This window comes from Papio anubis, chromosome 7 (assembly GCF_008728515.1).
Source record: "Papio anubis isolate 15944 chromosome 7, Panubis1.0, whole genome shotgun sequence".
Taxonomy (NCBI): Eukaryota; Metazoa; Chordata; class Mammalia; order Primates; family Cercopithecidae; genus Papio; species Papio anubis.
The window spans coordinates 5009266-5026237 of record NC_044982.1 but is presented as its reverse complement, the minus strand read 5'-3'; the positions used below and the strand labels follow the sequence as shown (position 1 = coordinate 5026237).

Genomic DNA, 16972 nt, shown 5'->3' with positions numbered 1-16972 from the left:
AGGCTCAGGGCTTTCCCGGGGTGGGGTCCTGCCAGTTGGGGGTGGCAGTGAGGGAGCTGAGGATTGGCTCCGTGGAGCCCGCCCAGAGGGACTTGACATGGCAGGGCTGGGTGGGAGGGAAACTCAGAGAAGGTAAGTGGGGGACGGGGGCCTGGGGCAGCAAGAACCAGGTACAGGGCATCCTGAGTTGGGGGTTGGGGTATGGCCAGGGAGATGTTGGGGGACCCAGGCTTCCAGAGGCAGGGCATGCCGGTGTTGATGCAGTGTGGTGTGTCACAAGAGGGATGGGGAGGCACACTGGGGAGGGCTGTGGGAGCCTCGGAGCCCAGGACTGAGAGGCCAGGGTGGTGACTGAGGCGCCCACAGGGACGTGGAGACTTGGGAGACAGACAGTGCAGGGTGAGAAGGAAGACTGAGGTAGGGCTAGGGCAGGGTGTGGCTGGTAGAAGGGTGGTCACAAAGTCCTAGGGGAGAGGAAGGCAGAGGTGTGGGGGCTGGAGCCACAAGCAGGTGGCCTGGGGTGGGAGGAGGAGGGGTGGGCCTCCCCAGAGGGGCCGGGAGGAGGGTGTTGACTAGCAAGTCGGGGGGCACTGGATGGGGCACATCCAGGCTCCCTGGGCATCCTCAGCCCACTGCACAGATGGGGAGACTGAGGCTCAGAGAGGCAGAAGATGAGTGTCCACCCCCAAGGCCTAGACCTGCGGGACCCAGAAATTTCTCTCTGAGACCCCACTTCACACACAAGTCCCCCGCTAGATTGTTTCTGCTCTTGTTGCAGGGAGGGAGAGGAACACTGGGGCAGGGTGTCCACCAAGGCCCCTGGAAAGCCCTGCCTGCAGGACCTGGGGGTCGAGGGGTGATGGGGGGGCAAGCCTAGGCCTCGCGGGGTTGGGGAGGGGGCCGTGTCTGTGTGGAGGACAGGGCATGCTGGCTGGGTGGGTGTTTGTGACCGCAGGGGTGCCTGATGTCTTTCAGGAGGAGGCTGCAATTGTGTCTCCAGGCAGTGTGGGCAGTGGGAGGGGAGATGTGGGGGCACGTGGGGTCGGCTGCTGTGGGGGCTCTCTGCAGGGGGCATGGAGGGTCCGGGGTGGCCGGGGCGGGGTGATCTGGGGTGCATCGGCAGCACGCACACACGTGAGCCTGCGTGTGGGAGGAGGGAGGATGCGGGTGGGTGGGAAGTAATTAGCTGGAGCCTGGTCTCCCTGCAGAGCCTGGACGCCAGCCCGTGTCTGGCAGCCTCATCTCTGCTTGCACCGCCCCCCACCCCTCAGTCTTACTGTGGCTCCCCCATCTGCCCCAGAGTCCCCAGCAGCCCACCGGGGACAGTCAGGCAGTCCTCACTAGGGTCCTCCCATCACTGTCAGCTGGGCTGGGGCAGGGGTCAGCACAGAGATGACGGGGGAGGGCAAAGAAGGCTTCTGGTTTATCTCTGAGGTTCACATCCCCACGCTGGCTCCTAGAAGGCACAGGGGCACCACCCAATCCAACCCATGATGGCCCATATGAGAAGCCCAAGGTGGAGGGAAGTGAAAGCACTAGTCCGGATCATACAGCAGGTGGGAACAGAAGCAGTTCTGCAGACCACCCCTGCCCCACCCACACCTCTATGCTCAGGATCCTCTGGGGAATTCAAGCTCCTGGGCCAGCCTGGGGCAACAGCTGGGCTATCTGCCTCAGGCTGGTCCTGCCTCTGCTCCTAAGGTCACGTGAAGCTTACATCTGCCCCTCTGAGGCAGCTCGTCCCCTCTCACCAACCCCAAAGGCAGCTTCCTCACAAAAACAAGGCAAACAAAGAGTTAAGAAAGGCAGGAAGGACTAACCCAGCCAGCCAAGTGCAAAGCCGAATGCCCCAGGGAAACAGGAAAGGGGCCCCAGCTCTAGGCTACAGGCTACAGGGTGGCTCCCAATTGTCCTGGAGCAAGCACAGGCCTCTGGATAGAGCCAGAGGTCATCTAGGACCTGCGAAGGTCATCTAGGACCTTATCTGCCCACACCCCTCCACTCCTTCCCACTCCATTCTATGTGATTAATATCAATTCAGTAACTATTCAATGCAAGAAGCTAAAGTGCATCCCAAACATTTCTCCATCTTCCATCATCATACGGCCATCTGCCCATCTGTCCCTACACACCTCAGTCCATGAATTCATTGGCCCCACCAGCCAGCTGATAAACATCCTGTGATTTATCCAGATGGGTCCATCCATCCATCTGTCTGTCCAGCCTCCCATTCCTGTATATAATTCTGTTCATTCATTGATACAGTCAACCACTGGTCCACTGTCATCTGTCAATTCATCCAGTCATCCATGGATTCCTCTACCCACCGATCCACTATCCACCATCCACCCACAGTTCACTCATCCATCCATCCATCCATCCATCCATCCATCAGTAGATCCAGCTAGCCAGCCAGTCAGCCACCCATGTGCCCATCCTAGGACCTTTTGCCCATTCAATCATCCATGGGTCCAGACATCCATCCATCCACCCACTCACCCATCATGAACATCAAGCACTCAGGCCCCTTCAGAAGTCTGAGGAAGGCCAAAGCCCATTTTCTTCCTGGCCTCCTCAATTGCGGCTGACCCCAAACTGTGTGTCCTTTCCCATCGCCTCTAAGCTTGCTGTCTGTGTACAGAGGTTGTTCTGTGGGTTCAGCCTCGGCCTCCCTCCTGGCCTACCAGACAGAAACCAGGAACAGCAAGTGATCCCACAACCACTTCCAGTGAAGCTGTTGAGGCCACCCTGCCCCTGGTCCCTCTGACCACATCCATGCATGATGAGCAGGGAATCTCCAATCCTCAAAACCTCCTCCCTACTTTCTGCCCATGCCCTGGATCTCATTGTAATGGCATCACATCAGCAATCATCACCCTCGTGTATGTGGCACTTACTTGGGCCAGATCCTGTTCTGAGCACTCTACACATATCTGCTTACTTGATCCTGGCCATCACCCAGTCGCCCAGTCATCCTGTGAGGCTGGCAGTGCTACTACCCCCATTTTACAGACAAGGTGCGGAGAGGTTAAGAGATGACCAATGATGCTGACGTTGACTGGGCCCTGCCTATGTGCCCTGCTATGCTATGCTTCACATGCGTTATCCACTTAATCCTCGTGGAAATGGGGTTTCCATTTCCACGAGGGTTAATGCTATCCCCATTTTACAGCCGGGTTCACTGAGTCCCAGTGAGTCATCCAAGGTCACAGACCTGGAAAGCAGGGGTGCCAGAATTTGAACACAGCGATCTGACGCCAAAGCCCATGCGCTTCACCAGCCAGGTTTCTGCAGCTGCTGCTATGGCTGAGATGTGCCCTGGAAATGGGGTTGTGGGGAGGGTTGATGAGAGAGAGCCCAGGAAGCATTGCCCATCCCATCTGCAGGGAGCACAGGGGTCCATCGGACCCAGCGTTGGGGGGTTAGGGGGATTTGGGGTCAAAGCAGGAGTAAAGCCAAGAGGGAGGGCAGGAGGTAAGACAGAGCCAGGGCAGAGCGAAGAAGGCCACTGCCAGGGGCGGAGTGGTGACTAAGCCAAGGATCTAGCCAGGTGATAGGCAGAGGCCTCAGAGAGGGTGAGGGCCCCAGAGAGCCCCCTGGCTGAGTCAGGGTCTCAGAACTGAGTCAACTAATGGGACTATAACAGGAGTAAGAAGTGCAGGCAGGCACTGGCATTTTCAAAACCTATTCCAGACCTGAGCGCCGCTTGGGAGGTCTCATCAGAGCCCTACCTTAGGAGTAAATCCAGTCAGGGATACCTCAGGCAGCATTCAGGAGGCAGCAGCAGACACTGGGCACCACTGATGCCTGGCCTCCCCAGGGCCGTCGGCATCTGGAAGTTGTAACAATTAACTTTTCCTCCTGATTATTAAAATAAGATGTAATACTGCAGAAAGTTTTGGGAAATGAAGGAAAATGTGAAGAAGGAGAAAGACTCATCTGTGACTTGTGCCCAGGAAAGCTGCAGGCTGCTGAGACGTGGCCGCTGGGATCTTAGGAAACCGCTCGGTCAGAACCAGCCCGGAGACTCCGCCAGCCCAGAAATGTGCTCACTTCCCTGAGAGGGCTGTGTAGACGCCTTCTCGGGAGAGGCAGGCTCCACACAGGCCTCCGCTTTTCACATGCTCACTCATTCCTTCACAAATGTTTATTAAGCACCTACTGTGTGCTGGACTGTGGCCTGCTGGGGGATCTCCTGGCCAAGACAGGGGTGGGGATGGTGACAGGCAATGTGGTGAATGGTGGCTTCCAGGCAAGCAGTTTCGAATCCCTGAGACCTCATACGGTACAGTTTTTGAAGATGTGATTAAATGAGGATCTTGAGGTGAAGAGATGATCCTAACTTGTCGGAAAGGGGCCCTAAACACCATCACAAGCATCCCTGTGAGAGCCAGGCAGAGGGAGAAAGAACTGTGAAGACAGGCAGAGACTGGAGGGATGCGGCCACAAGCCAAGGAAGGCCAGCAGCCACCAAAAGCTGGAGGAGGCGTCCTTACAGGTTCCCCTCCAAACCTACCTGGGTGAGTACAGTCTGCAGACACCTTGACTTGAGCCCAGTGAAACTGACTTTGGACTTCCGGCCTCCAGAACTGGAAAACAACACATTTCTGATGTTTTAAGCCTCTAAGTTTGTGATGATTTGTTAGTGGTTACAATAGTCAGGGTTCTCTAGAGAAACAGAACCATCAGGCTGTATAGGGAGACAGGTTGAGAGAAACAGAAAGAGATTTATTGTAAGGAATTGGCTCTCCAGATTATGGAGACAGGCAAATCCTGAGATTGACAGGCAAGCCAGGGTCCCAGGATTGCCAACAGTGTGGTTTCCATCCAGAAGGCCAGCAGCCTCGAGACCCAGAGAGGCTGATGTTTCTGTTCAAGTCCCCACTCCCACACTGGCTCCTAGAAGGCCCAGGGGTGCTGCCCCATCCAGCCCATGACAGCCAAGTCCAAAGGCAAGAAGAAGTCAATATCCCAGCTCAGAGACAGACAGGAAGCATTCTCTCTCACTCAAAGGAAGGTTGGCCTTTTTGTTCTATTTAGATCTTCGGCAGATTGGAGGAGGCCCACTCACATTGAGGAGGGCAATCTACTGAGCCCACAGATTCAGATGGGAAGCTCATCCAAAGACACCCTCACAAGCACCCCCGGAATAATGTTTGTGTGAATATCTGGGCACCCTGTGCCCTAGTCAAGGCGACACATAAAAACCAGCCATCAAAGCAGCTGAAGGAAACGAACACAGCCTCGTGTGCCAGGATAAGGAGCTCTGCCTTTGTCCCGAGGACAGTGGGGAGCCATAGAAGCGTATTCAGCAGAGATACATCAGGGTGAGGCTGGGCAGGAGGGAGATCCTGTGTGTTGTGGCTGAAAGAGAGATGGGGAGGAGGCCCGGGCCTGACAAAGGGGTGGAGAGACTCTACACAAATCTATCTAGGAGGTGGGATGAGCAGGTCTGTGTGGTGAGGGAGGGAGAGTAGGGGTGACATGCAGGTTCCTGGGACAGGTGCAGGCAGACAGCAGGGGAATTGTGAGTTTTGCTTTGCAGGAGTGACCAGGAAACCCACAGCGTTCACCTCTCCACCCGACATCTGCACAGACACCCGTCACGGGGATGTGCTAACCTGGCGAGTGTGGCCACCGGACACTGGCCCATGCGTTGGGAGAGCCGCCAGCCCCGGCCTAGGAGTGCTAGCCCTTAAGGGCGTGACCTTAGCTAAGGCCCAGAGCACCTTAAAACTCAGGACTGGGCGGGGTGGGTGGGGGGCAGGGGCACTGGGCCTGGGGGAGAAGAGGCTGAAAAGTGCCTTTTTTCCTGAAGAAGACAGAAATCCTCGCCTCACCTCAGCTGTAATAAGCTAATTTTCTCTTCTAAATGGGGCGTAATCAAATTCAGCCCCATAGCCTCATTTCCAGGCAACTTTATTCATTGTTATTTTTATTCCAAGAATTCCTTGGCATTTTCTGGGAGCCACTGAAGTGTTTAATAGCTGCCTAAGTAACGACATGCCCTCTTTGGAGCAAAACTGAGGAGCAAAGATTCCTAACTGGGGAGGTCCTGGAAGGACATGTGAGGTCAGCTGGCCCAGGTGTGGGAATGAAGACAGGCTGGCAGGACCGAGGGGCACCTGGCTGGCTCAGTGGGCAGGACCCGGGCTGGGCCGGGGCCTGCAGGTGATTCTGAAAAGCCTGAGAGCTTGGGCAGAGGAAGCAGTCAGGGGCCTCTGGGTTGGTGGGGAGATGAGGCAGATGTGCCATACCTGAGATGCAGAGGGTAGGGGGGGTCCTCAGAGCTCCCACTCCCCATGAAGACAGGGTTCCAGGGAACTGGGGGCTAGCGTCTGCAGCTCGGAATCCCCATTAAGCCCAGCTTTGTGGCCCACAGGCTTCCTGGGGTGGTCCCAGCCCCCAGCAAGGAGTCGCCAGGCCTTTCCCACGCCTTCTCAGAGGCCAGACCACAGGACAGGGTAGAGGAGACCCTGTCTTACTAAGAGTGGGACAGGGTCTGCATCTCCTCTATATCCAGCACAGGGATGCCAGGCAACAGCAGAGGGCCGAGGATGAGCAGACAGAACAGAGGGCAGCTCCAGAGACCAGCAGGGAGGCAGCCACCATGGCCGGCGGGGTCTGGGCTGGGGAGGGGGTCAGGGGAAACTTCAAGACAGACCACACCAAGGTGGCGAGTCCACCAGGCCGAGGGGACACTTGGATGTCAATAGCTTAGACACAGAGGAGAGGGCAGTGGGCGGCGGAGATGGACTGGAACTAGTATCGGGAGAGGTTGGTGGAACTTTGAGGAACCTGAGGAGGTTGGAAATGCCGGAGCCGAGAGCCGATGGGGCAAGAGGTTAGGGCTCACCTGGCTAGGGCTGCCCAGCCACTGCTAAGCTCCATGTTCCCCGACCGTCCCCTCTGACACCTATGTCCAGAGAAAGGACATCCACTGCCCCCAGCACTATTTTTAGCTTCTCCAGGTCCCCTCCATCCCCACCGCATGTGGCCACCGAGCCCTCCTGGGCTCTGTAAGGAGCTGTGAGACCATGGTGGGTGCGGCCAGTATGGTTCTCATTCATGTTGCTTAAATCATTAACTGGGTCTTTTGTAAGAGTCATCTGACGTTCAGGAAGCCTTTTGATGCCTTTCAAAAGGCTTTTTTATAAGTGTTTCTAATCCTTTTCTCTTAAAAACAGGAAGTTACACTTTGCAACCCTAAACACCAGAAGGTCAGAATTTGGTTGGCAAGGCAGATGCCACAGGCTCTGGATGGCTGTTAAACCCGCCCAGCCCTGGCCCAGCTCTCGGACTGAGGACACAGACAGGGGCCCAGGAGGAAAGGGCTGGGCCCAGACCACCTCGTGGGTGACGCCTCCCCAAGAGAAGATGTGGCACACAGGTCTTCTCCAGGGCCCCTCCCCAGACATCGGACCCCCACTGCCAAGCTAGAAAGCCGGGTGTCATCCTCAGAGCCCATCTTCCTCAGCCCCACCCCCTGCTGCTGCCCTTTCTACTCCCTAGATCTGGCCCCTCCCTCCCTGCCCACTGCCTGGAATGGTGTTCTGGGGCCTTCACTTGCCTGCACAGGGCCCCGCAGGACGGGGTGGAGGGCTGCTTCTCTCCCCTTCCTTCCCACCTTTCATTCAGCTCCAACTCCAAACCGAACCACGCTGTGGTTCCCTGGCTACGCCGTTCCCTCACACGCGCTGTTCCTCGCCTGGACACCCTCCCTCCGCTTTTCCATGCAGTGAACTCCCTACTCACCCCTCAGGGGCCCCTCCTCTAGCAAGTCTTTCCTTTTCTAGACTCCCTTTCCCCTGGATCCCAGGACCTATGTGCCCTGCCCTGGGCCTCCCTAGGAAAGGAGGGCTGTATCTACAGCCTCTGTGCCCTTCACATCTTCTGTTCAATATGTCTGTGGGAACTGAAGCAACCAGCTCAACTGATGAATCTTAGCAGGAAACTATTTCACCAAAAGAACCTGGCCTCCACTCCATCTGTGCCCACGCCACCCCCACCTCCAGAGACCAGCCACTCTTGGCCACATTCCCCAGGGCCAGGCCTGCTGCAGCACCTGCTGTGTAGCAGCTCTGGTCCAGCCAGCCTTCCCAGGGTGGTGGCAACCCAGCCCTGCCCTGGAAGAAGCAGCCCTTTCCCCTGTTGCAGGATCCAGGCAAGTGCTGGGGCCTGCAGGTCAGCCAGGCCAGCAGGGAAAGGGGCTGGAGGATGCACAGCCCTGCTGAGGACAGTGTTCAGCATGAACAGAGCTGCCCAAGGCAGTGAAAGGGGGCACCCCATGCCCAGAGGTGTGCCAGTCCTGCCTCATACACCAGAAACGCAGTGAGCATGCATGCCCTCGATAGGAGTTGGATTTGAAGACCTGCCAGCTCGCTTCCAACTCATGAGTTGATTACCTGTTCATTCATTCAACAAGGAGGTGCTCAGCCCTATTGTGATAGATCTTCAGAAGTTGGATCTAGTGGCTGGGGGCACAGGGTGGACTGGGGACAGCGCTTCCCTCCAGGAGCTCCCAGCCCGTGGACTGACAGACCCAGAAATAAACGATCTCTGTCTAGAACACTAAGCTCCATTTCGTCCACCACTGTACCCCACAATACTAGGCACAAGGGCTGGCATACAGCAGGTGCTCAACAAAGATCTGCTGAATGACTAAGTGCTGTAATCGAGGCCCCACTGGGGGCTGAGGAGCCCCAAGAGCATGTGGAGGAAGGAAAGTGAGGAGAGACCTCCTGGAGGTGAGGAGAGACCTCCTGGAGGTGAGGTCCCCAGGCCAAGCCCTTGACATTTCCAGCTAATGGATCTGCCAGTCCAGGGCCAGCCAGGAGGCAAGGAAAGCAGGGTGCATCCCCGAAGGCACAGGTGGGCTAAGCAATGTGATTGCAATTCTGTGGAGGGTGCAGGAAGACCCTGGGGTGCTGGGTCAAGGAGCAACGGGACCAGGTTTGTCTTGTGGAACAAGAACGGGCTGCAACACGTGGGAGGCCCTGGGGCTGGGGACAAGGATGGACCTGAGGGGATGCAGTGGGTTTGGCTGCAAGCGGCAGGCCCAGAATGACAGTAGTTTAAAAAATAAGTTTATCTCTCAAGGAAAAGTCTGAGCTGAAAGGTGCCCTCTACTCCCCCAGGTCACGAGGGCCTGGCCTCGTTCCTGTCTTGGGGACTCCCCAGAGCGAGGCTCCTCCTGGGTGGGTAATCTGCTCCTATCCCATTGGCCAGACAGAGTCACATGGCCACATCTAGCTGTAAGGGATGCTGGGAAAGGAATCTTCCAGGGCAGCCAGGTTCCGGGAGGAATTTTGTTATTAGGGAAGATGGGAGAGAGGCTGTGGAGGGACAACTGTCAGGCTGTATCATGGACACTGATTAGGGAACAGCTCGTGCTTTCCCTCTGGAGGGGAGGCATGGGGCCTGGGCCAAGGGTGGCTGGGGATAGAAGGCTTCTAGAAGGTCCCTGAGTGAGGCTGGGGTGTGATAGGGCTGCCTGTGAGATGGGGAGCACCAGAGCAGCACGCCAGTGTGGGATTTGGCAGAGGGAGGACTGTGGGTTGCGGAGGTGAGTTGGGCCTTCTTGAGAGTGAGCTGCCTAAGGAACATCCCTTGGAGGTGTCCAGGTGAGGCTGAGGTGTGGGACCCACCTACAGGGAGAGGGTTGTGTTGAGTGGTGGCTGGGCCAGGAAAGGCTGGAGAGAGAGGGGACCCTTCGGGGTTCACGAGAAGGAGGGGAAAGTGCAAAGGGTGCCTCCTATAACTCCAAGGAAGAGGCTGGGACCGCTGCGAGACCGGGGAGGGAAACTGTCTTCAGGGACAGTTTCTGGGAGGACAGAGGAAGAGGCAGAGGCTGTCTAGGAGGGGCAGCAGCGTCCCCTTCTCAGTAAGTCCTCCTACAACCGGCCTGAGGGCTCCCTCTGGAAGAGGTGGGGAGGAAGACAGGAAGGGAGGTCCCCAGATGCAGGCCCAGAAGCAGAGCCGCCGACCCGAACAGCCAGCCCTTTGCCTGAGGGGCAAGGTTCACAGTCTGGTTCACTCCTTGGGACATCAAGGCCCAACTCCCAAGCCTTGACATCCCAGGCCCCTCCCAGGTGACAGCTGGGCTGGGGAAGGGGACCCAGGTCAGCCACCTCGTTCTCAGCTCATGGGGGAGGGGTGCTAACCCCAAGTGGGGTCCTGTACAAAGGCTTCATATTCACAATCTTATTTGACCCCACAAAAATCCATCCTACAGAAGAGGAAACCGACGCGCAGAGTGGTAAAAAGGCTGCCCACGGTGGCCCACTTAGGTGAGGTGGAACCCTTGGCCGGGTGGTGGCACAGGACAAACACTCCCATTGCCCTTTTGAAGTCAGGGAAGCAGAGGCTCGGAGAGGTGCATAGCCTCCCCCCAGGTCACACAGCAGGCCAGGTCTGTGCCAGTCTAGGTGCAGTCACCGCAGTCACTGTCTTTCTAGCAGGACCCCAGCTAGCAGATTCTAGCAGATCCCCCAGGGAGGTCCAGTTGGTCTGAAAACGCCATAGGGGTTCATCTGGGGACCAGAGAGCTGGAGGGGGGCTGTGTGCCTTCTTCCTTACCCCACTGCTCCATTCCCCTCCTGCCAACAATGCCACAGCCTGGGCTGCCTCCACCACTCCCCATGCAACTCCAGGGGCCTGGCCTGGCCACAGACCACCAGTTCCTGGAAAGACTAACTGTTCCTGGAAAGCTGGAACTGCTGTCTTCCCAGCCCAGGTCGCCTCAACAGTGTGCAGAGGTCAGCCCAAGCGGCAGCCCCGGGCCCCTCTGGGATCCCTCACATTTCCAAGAAAATTGCAAAACATTTAAAAAACAAATGGTCCTCGTATCGCTCCCTCATTGGCCTAAAAAGGAGTATTGGGGAGCGGGAGACAGCTGGGAAGATGCCACAGGAGGCTTTCTGATCCCCCAACCAAGCGCATCCCCAGGCATTCTGCAGCCAGGACACCCTGGGAGCATTCAGGGTAGGCAAGGGAGGGCAGGGAAGAGGCAGCCAGCTCCTGGGGTGGGCACCTCCTGGCGGGAGGGTGGCTGAGACTCTGATGATCTGGAACCTTCTTGCAATGGAATAGACAGAGACTGTTCCCACTCTCTGCTTCCACCTCTCCCAGGCACAGACCAGCCTCACAGGGCAGGAGCCAGGATCCATTTACCCTGCGGAGTCGGGGGAGAGCAGCTCTCAAGGACGGCCTCTCTTTTGGGGCCTCACCCTGTGTAAGCCCTTCCCGCTGAGGGCAGGCTGCACCCTGAACTCCACATCCCAAACGGGACTGGGCAACTGGAGCGGAAACTCCCAGATGCTTGGGTACAGCACACGTTCTCGTGGAGCCTCCGTTTCCCCACTCGGGTAGTCCAGAATTTCCCAAAAGGAAGTAACGACGATTTTGAAGGGTATCCAGAAAAAGTTGTTTTCTATTTCAGTAGTTATTTATCTATAAGTGTTGAGAACATATATACATAACTAACATATCAAACCTAGGGTTTCAGAATCTATCACATAAGCCATCAGTATTTATGTTTACAAAGCAAGTTGATTTTTTTAAAAACTAAGCAAATAATCAAGTTGACGATACAAGAATACAACATAAATCAAGTTGTGAGACTCCGCTGACCTGTATTTTTTGAGCAAGGACTAAAATCTCCCCGTGCCTACATCACTGTAATTTTGCATCTTGTCATGGTAGCCAACCTGGTTGCCTTACTCGCACCAGAGGCCACGCAGAAGCCTGAGGAAAGACGTTCAAAGCAGAGAGAACAAAGAGCTGAGCCCTCTTTGGAGCCTTGGGGCTCTGCCCTTGCTGAAGATGCAGCCCTGCAGTGCTGCCGGTGGAGCAACTCGGAGCAGGACAAGAGGGCTGAACAGGACGGGGCCAGGCGGTCCAGAGCCCACCAGCCTGGCCTGCCTGCCCCCTCCCTGTGGTGGCCCAGGAAGAATCTATTCATTCTGTGAAACTGTCTGTGTCTGCAGAGGCTGGAAGCCCCCCAAGGGTGAAGCTCGTGTTATCAGCCTCCCAGCACTCAGCACCCACCTGGCAGAAAAGGTCTCAGTGGATATCATTGAGTAAATGAAAAAGGGAGTCTGGGGACCTGTGAGCTCTGCCTCCAAACATGCAGTGGGCAGAGGGTCAGCCATGTTTGAAGGGCACCAAAGAGAGCCAGGAAAGCCTGGGCAGCCAGGGACCGTGGGCTCTCTTCCCTCGGAAATGTGGGAGCAGAGGCTGCCGGGGGCAGGACTGGGAGCTGAGTTGCAGCTCACAGCACTGAGTGGGACCAGGGAGGAAGTAAGTGAGGGGGAGCGGCCCCAGGGTGGGGTTGGGGCAAAGGTGCTGCCATTATTACCCCCCCACGCTGGGGCTCCCATGAGATCTCCTTGTCTGTCCCTCCTCAGCCGCCAGGGCCCCTGGGGCCACAGGCTGGTTCAGCTCAGGGCAAACTACACCTGAGAACGAGCAGAGAGGCCATCCTCTCAGCTGGTGAGCCTGGGCCCCAGTGGCCCTCAGAGGACCCGCTGCCCTGCCCCGGGCCCAGCTTGGCCATACTGTCTTCTCCTGCTCATGAAAAAATTGTCTTCGCAGACTGGGGGATGCTATCGGGACCCCATAATCCATAGATTCAAGTCCAGAGCCCTGAGCAGGGCCTCTGGGGCCCTCCCGGTGAGCTGGCTGACCCCACCCTGCTCCTGGCCCACACTCCATGTTCCAGACCCCAGACCCTCAATAGGTTCTCAGGGCTGCCCAAAGCCAGGCCCTGCTCCCAGAAACTCACAGAATTGACGACAGAGCCTCATGCTTCAAACCACGCCACACAGTAGGTGCCAGGAGAAGTGGGGGAGGGAGGTGAAAGGAGCCTGCAGAGAGTGGCTCCGCGGCAGGGAATTCCTGGGAGTGCAGCTGGTCTGCACAGATGGCTGATGAGGCAGCGGGTGCAGCCTCCCCAGACACTGAGGGTGGGCACAAGGCTGGCAGAGCCGCACCTGCACTCCTTGAACGCACTGCTGTCTGCTGGGCCCTGCACGCCCCTCTGTGAGCTCCCTTCCAGCTCCTGACATGCTTATCCCTGCTCCAACCACATAGAGCCATCTGATTGGCTTAGCTTAGCTGGTATATCTACTGGGCAGAGTCCAGCCCTCAAGTCAGGTGCCCATCCTCATCCAATCAGGGGCCTCCCCTAGCTCCCCAAAGAGCCCAGATCTCCTGGGCGGTCAGGGTAGGTACCAGGCAGGTGAGGGTGTGGTGGGTGCAGTGAGTGGAGCTTCTCAGCACCTGAGCTGGGCCAGAGCTGATTGACTTCGATTTCTAAAATGACACCCAGGGTGACACATCCGCAGTGGCAGGGACAGACCTTGGTGAGCCTGGCAGGCATCTTTCAGCTCCTCTGTTCCGTGATGGAGTGGTTCTGGGTCTCAGCCAGCAGTACCTGTAGGTGGCCCTTGACTCCTGGCTTCCGAGTCCCTTCCCTCCCCTGCGCATCCTGGCCCCCAGCCCCTCCCCAGGCCAGCCCCCTCCTCCCAGCTGCAGCCAGTGCTTTCATTCACCCTCTGAGCATTCACTAGCCCTTTTTAGGTGAGAGGCTGGGTTCCAGCCCTGAAGGAGAGGAGCCTCTCCCTGCCCCGTGGAACACCATCAGCAACAGCCATGTCGTAGCCCCTCCACCCGCTCGGCCTCCAGGCTGAGGCAGCCCGGCCAGGGAGTGTTGCCCACATCCACATCTGGCCATGGCCTTCCTCTTCCTGATGCCTCCCATGGCTCCCCGTCACCCTCGGATAAGGCTAGACCCCGTGGCTAGACTTGTGCTTGCATTACCTTCCATGGCCAAAGGGATTTTGCAGAGGTGAATGAAGCAGGGATCTTGAGATAAAAGACGATCCCGGATTATCTGGGCGGGCCCAGTGTCATCACAAGGCTCTGTTCAGTATGGAAAGGGAGGCAAGAAAGTGGGAGTGGCGTCAGACTCCAGGGTGTCGCTGGCCTTGACACTGAAAGGGAGCCATGGGTCAAAGAACGCAGGTGGCTTCTAGAAGCTGGAAAAGGCAAGGGAATTGATCTCCCCTGGAGCTTCCAGAAGGAACACTGCCCTGCCAATCCGCTGTGGACTTCGGACCTGCAGAACTGTAAGGTCATAAATTGGTGTTGTCTTAAGCCCATTTGTTTGAGGCAATTTGCTATTACAGCAACCATAGGCAACTCCTTACCAGGTCCCCAAGGCCTTTCTGATCCAGCCCTGTTGATGTCCCAGCCTTGGAAGAGCCTCTCCCCTCCCGCTTGCAGTGAGCTCCTTCTTCCCCGCTCCCGCTCCCCTACTTCCCTGGGCTCACCGCGCCTCTGGCCTTCGCTCAGGCGATCCCCTCGACCTGATACAACCCTTCCCAGGGCCTGGCCAGCAGCTCCTCCCCCACATGCCCATCCCAGTGTCTCTTCCTCAGGAGGGCCCCCATCAGCTCAGGGCTTAGCAGTGACCATCCCCAGGCCCTGGATCACCACTCAAGACTCAAGTTCTGCTTCATCGTGGGCCATGTGCCCACCCGGGTGAAGATGGGGTGAAGCCCCTTAGCTGATGGCTCCACCCTGATCTAAGGGCCAAGGGAAGGGCTGGAACTTCAGGAATGCAGAGTTAGCAGGTGCCCCTGCCCTCTCTGGTCCACCTCCCAAGGCTCAGTCACCCCGTCAGAGTAAGTCTCACATGGGCACCCCTGTGTGCTCTCACCCAACTATGGGTTCCTGAAGGCTGGCTCCTGGGTCAGAGTGGGGCCTGTTGCAGTTTGGACTCCCCCAGAGCAAAACCTGAGATGAGGATGTGGGTGCAGGTAGTGAACCCAGGAAGCTCACATGAGAAAGTGAAGATGAGGAGGAGATGGGGTGGGGGCGGAAAACCAAGAGAGGTACACTAGGCCAGTGGGGCTCAGCCGCTGGGGACCCTCAGATGGGCCCACTCGGGCCCCTGGTGGCTGAGGGTGTGGCCTGCTGAGACAGCCTGCCTGGCACGTTCCTGAGCAGGCTGGGCAGGGATGCTTCCAGATGCAGGTGCTGGAGTGAACCGAGGACACCTTGCCAGGAACCGTCACCTGCTGCTACAGGTCAGCTCAGAGGCTGAGGTCTCGGGAGGGGCATGAAACTCCCTGCAGCAGGACAAGGCCCTGCGTCAGGAACAAAAGAGACTGGGAGTATGGATTCCAAGCACACGCACCACAGATCCACAGGAGCCTCCAGAAAAGTCCCTACCCTCTCTGGGCCTCAGTTTACCAGCTGTGAAAGGACTGGCTTTTACCACCTCATATCCTCCCAGAAAAAGAAAGCGAAGGAAAGAACCATGGTGAAGATGAGAAACTGGAACCCTTGTGCACTAAGTCAGTGGGGATGTGAAATGATGTCGCCATTATGGGAAACAGTGTGGCAGCTCCTCAAAAAATTAAAAATAGAATGAGCCTATGACCCCGCGATTCCATTTCTGGGTATATGCCCAAAGGAATCGAAAGCAGGCTCTCGAAGAAATACTTGCGCACTCATGTTCACAGCAGCATCGTTCACAATAGCCAAAAGGTGGAAGCGACCTGTGTGTCCCCCGACAGGTGAACAGATCAACAAAATGTGGAAAAACCGCAGAATGGAATAATACTCAGGCCTAAAAAGGAAGGACATTCTGAGACGTGCTACAACATGGATGAACCTTGAGGACATCAAGCAAAGTGAAACGGGCGAGTTACTAAGGGACAAATCCTGCAAGATTCCACCAATAAGAAGCACCTGACGTAGTCAGACTCATAGAGATGGGAAATGGAACGGTGCTGGCCGGGGGCTGGGGGAAGGGCAGAATGGAGAGCTGGTGCTTAGTGTTTTGGTCCTTCAGTTTTGTACAATGGAAAGAGTTCTGGAAATTGGTTATCCAACAATGTGAATACCCTTAGCACTACTGAGCTGCTACTTAAAGATGGCTAAGACGGTAGCCAGGCTCAGTGCACAATCCAGGCACCCCAGCTACTCAGGAGGCTGAGGCAGGAGGATCTTTGAGCCCAGGAGTTCAAGTCCAGCCTGGGCAACATAGCGCTCATTGTTTTTCTCTTTAAAAAAAATGGATAAGATGGTAAATTTTATGTTACATGTATTTTACCACAATTAAAAATTTTAAAAAGGCAGTGGCTTTGAACTGCACCATCCACTCAGACTAATTTTGTACAGTCAAGGAAGTATCAGTCGATTGCTGTATTACACCAAAGCTGAAGGGAACCCCATTCCCAAAGCAGGGGAAAGCAGGGCTGCCCAGTTTGGAGTGGGGTGTGTTAGTCCAGTGGGGTTTGTTAGTCCGTTCTGTTTTGCCATATGGGAACACTGAGGCTGGGTAATTTATCAAGAAAAGAGGTTTCTTTGGCTCATGGTTCTGCAGGCTGCACAAGCCTGGCCCCAGCATCTGCTCCACTTCTGGGGAGGCCTCAGGAGGTTTTTACTCATGCTGGAAGGCAGAGTGGGGAGCAAGGGAGGAGGAGGGGGTGCCAGGCTCTTCTAAACAACTAGCTCTCCCGTGAACTGACAGAGCGGGAATTCGTTCATTACCATGGCGAGGGCTCCAAGCCTTTCGTGAGGGATCCACCCCCATGACCCAAACACCTCCCACCAGGCCCCACCTCCAACACTGGGGAATCACATTTCAGCATGAGATTCAAAGGGAACACACATCCAAACCATATCAGGATGGGAGCTCAGAGCCCAGTTTCTCAGCCCCTCACTCTTACCACCACACCGGCTGACCCTTGGCACTTGGAACTCCCATCTCCACACCTCTCCAGCCCCTTCCAGGCTGGTGGGTCTTTGAATCCAGGGCTCCAAAGGTAGACAAATGCATCCTTTCCTGACTTTCCTGGCCAGAGTTGGAAGAGCCCATTGTTCTCATCTGGAGGTTTCTGAGGGATGAGGTATGACCCACAGAGCCAGGAAGTACGGGTACGGGGGAGATGAGGCAGAT

The 16972-nt window shown here is 56.5% G+C and overlaps 1 long non-coding RNA gene across 1 annotated transcript; it reads right to left on the bottom strand.

The window, feature by feature from the left end:
- Window positions 1-1390: 1390 nt before the first annotated feature.
- Window positions 1391-16066, bottom strand: LOC110740432. The gene is made up of 3 exons (XR_002523554.2): window positions 13822-16066; window positions 4517-4589; window positions 1391-4381 (listed from the first exon to the last, which is right to left on the bottom strand). It is a non-coding gene; the product is annotated as an uncharacterized LOC110740432 (long non-coding RNA).
- Window positions 16067-16972: the final 906 nt, after the last annotated feature.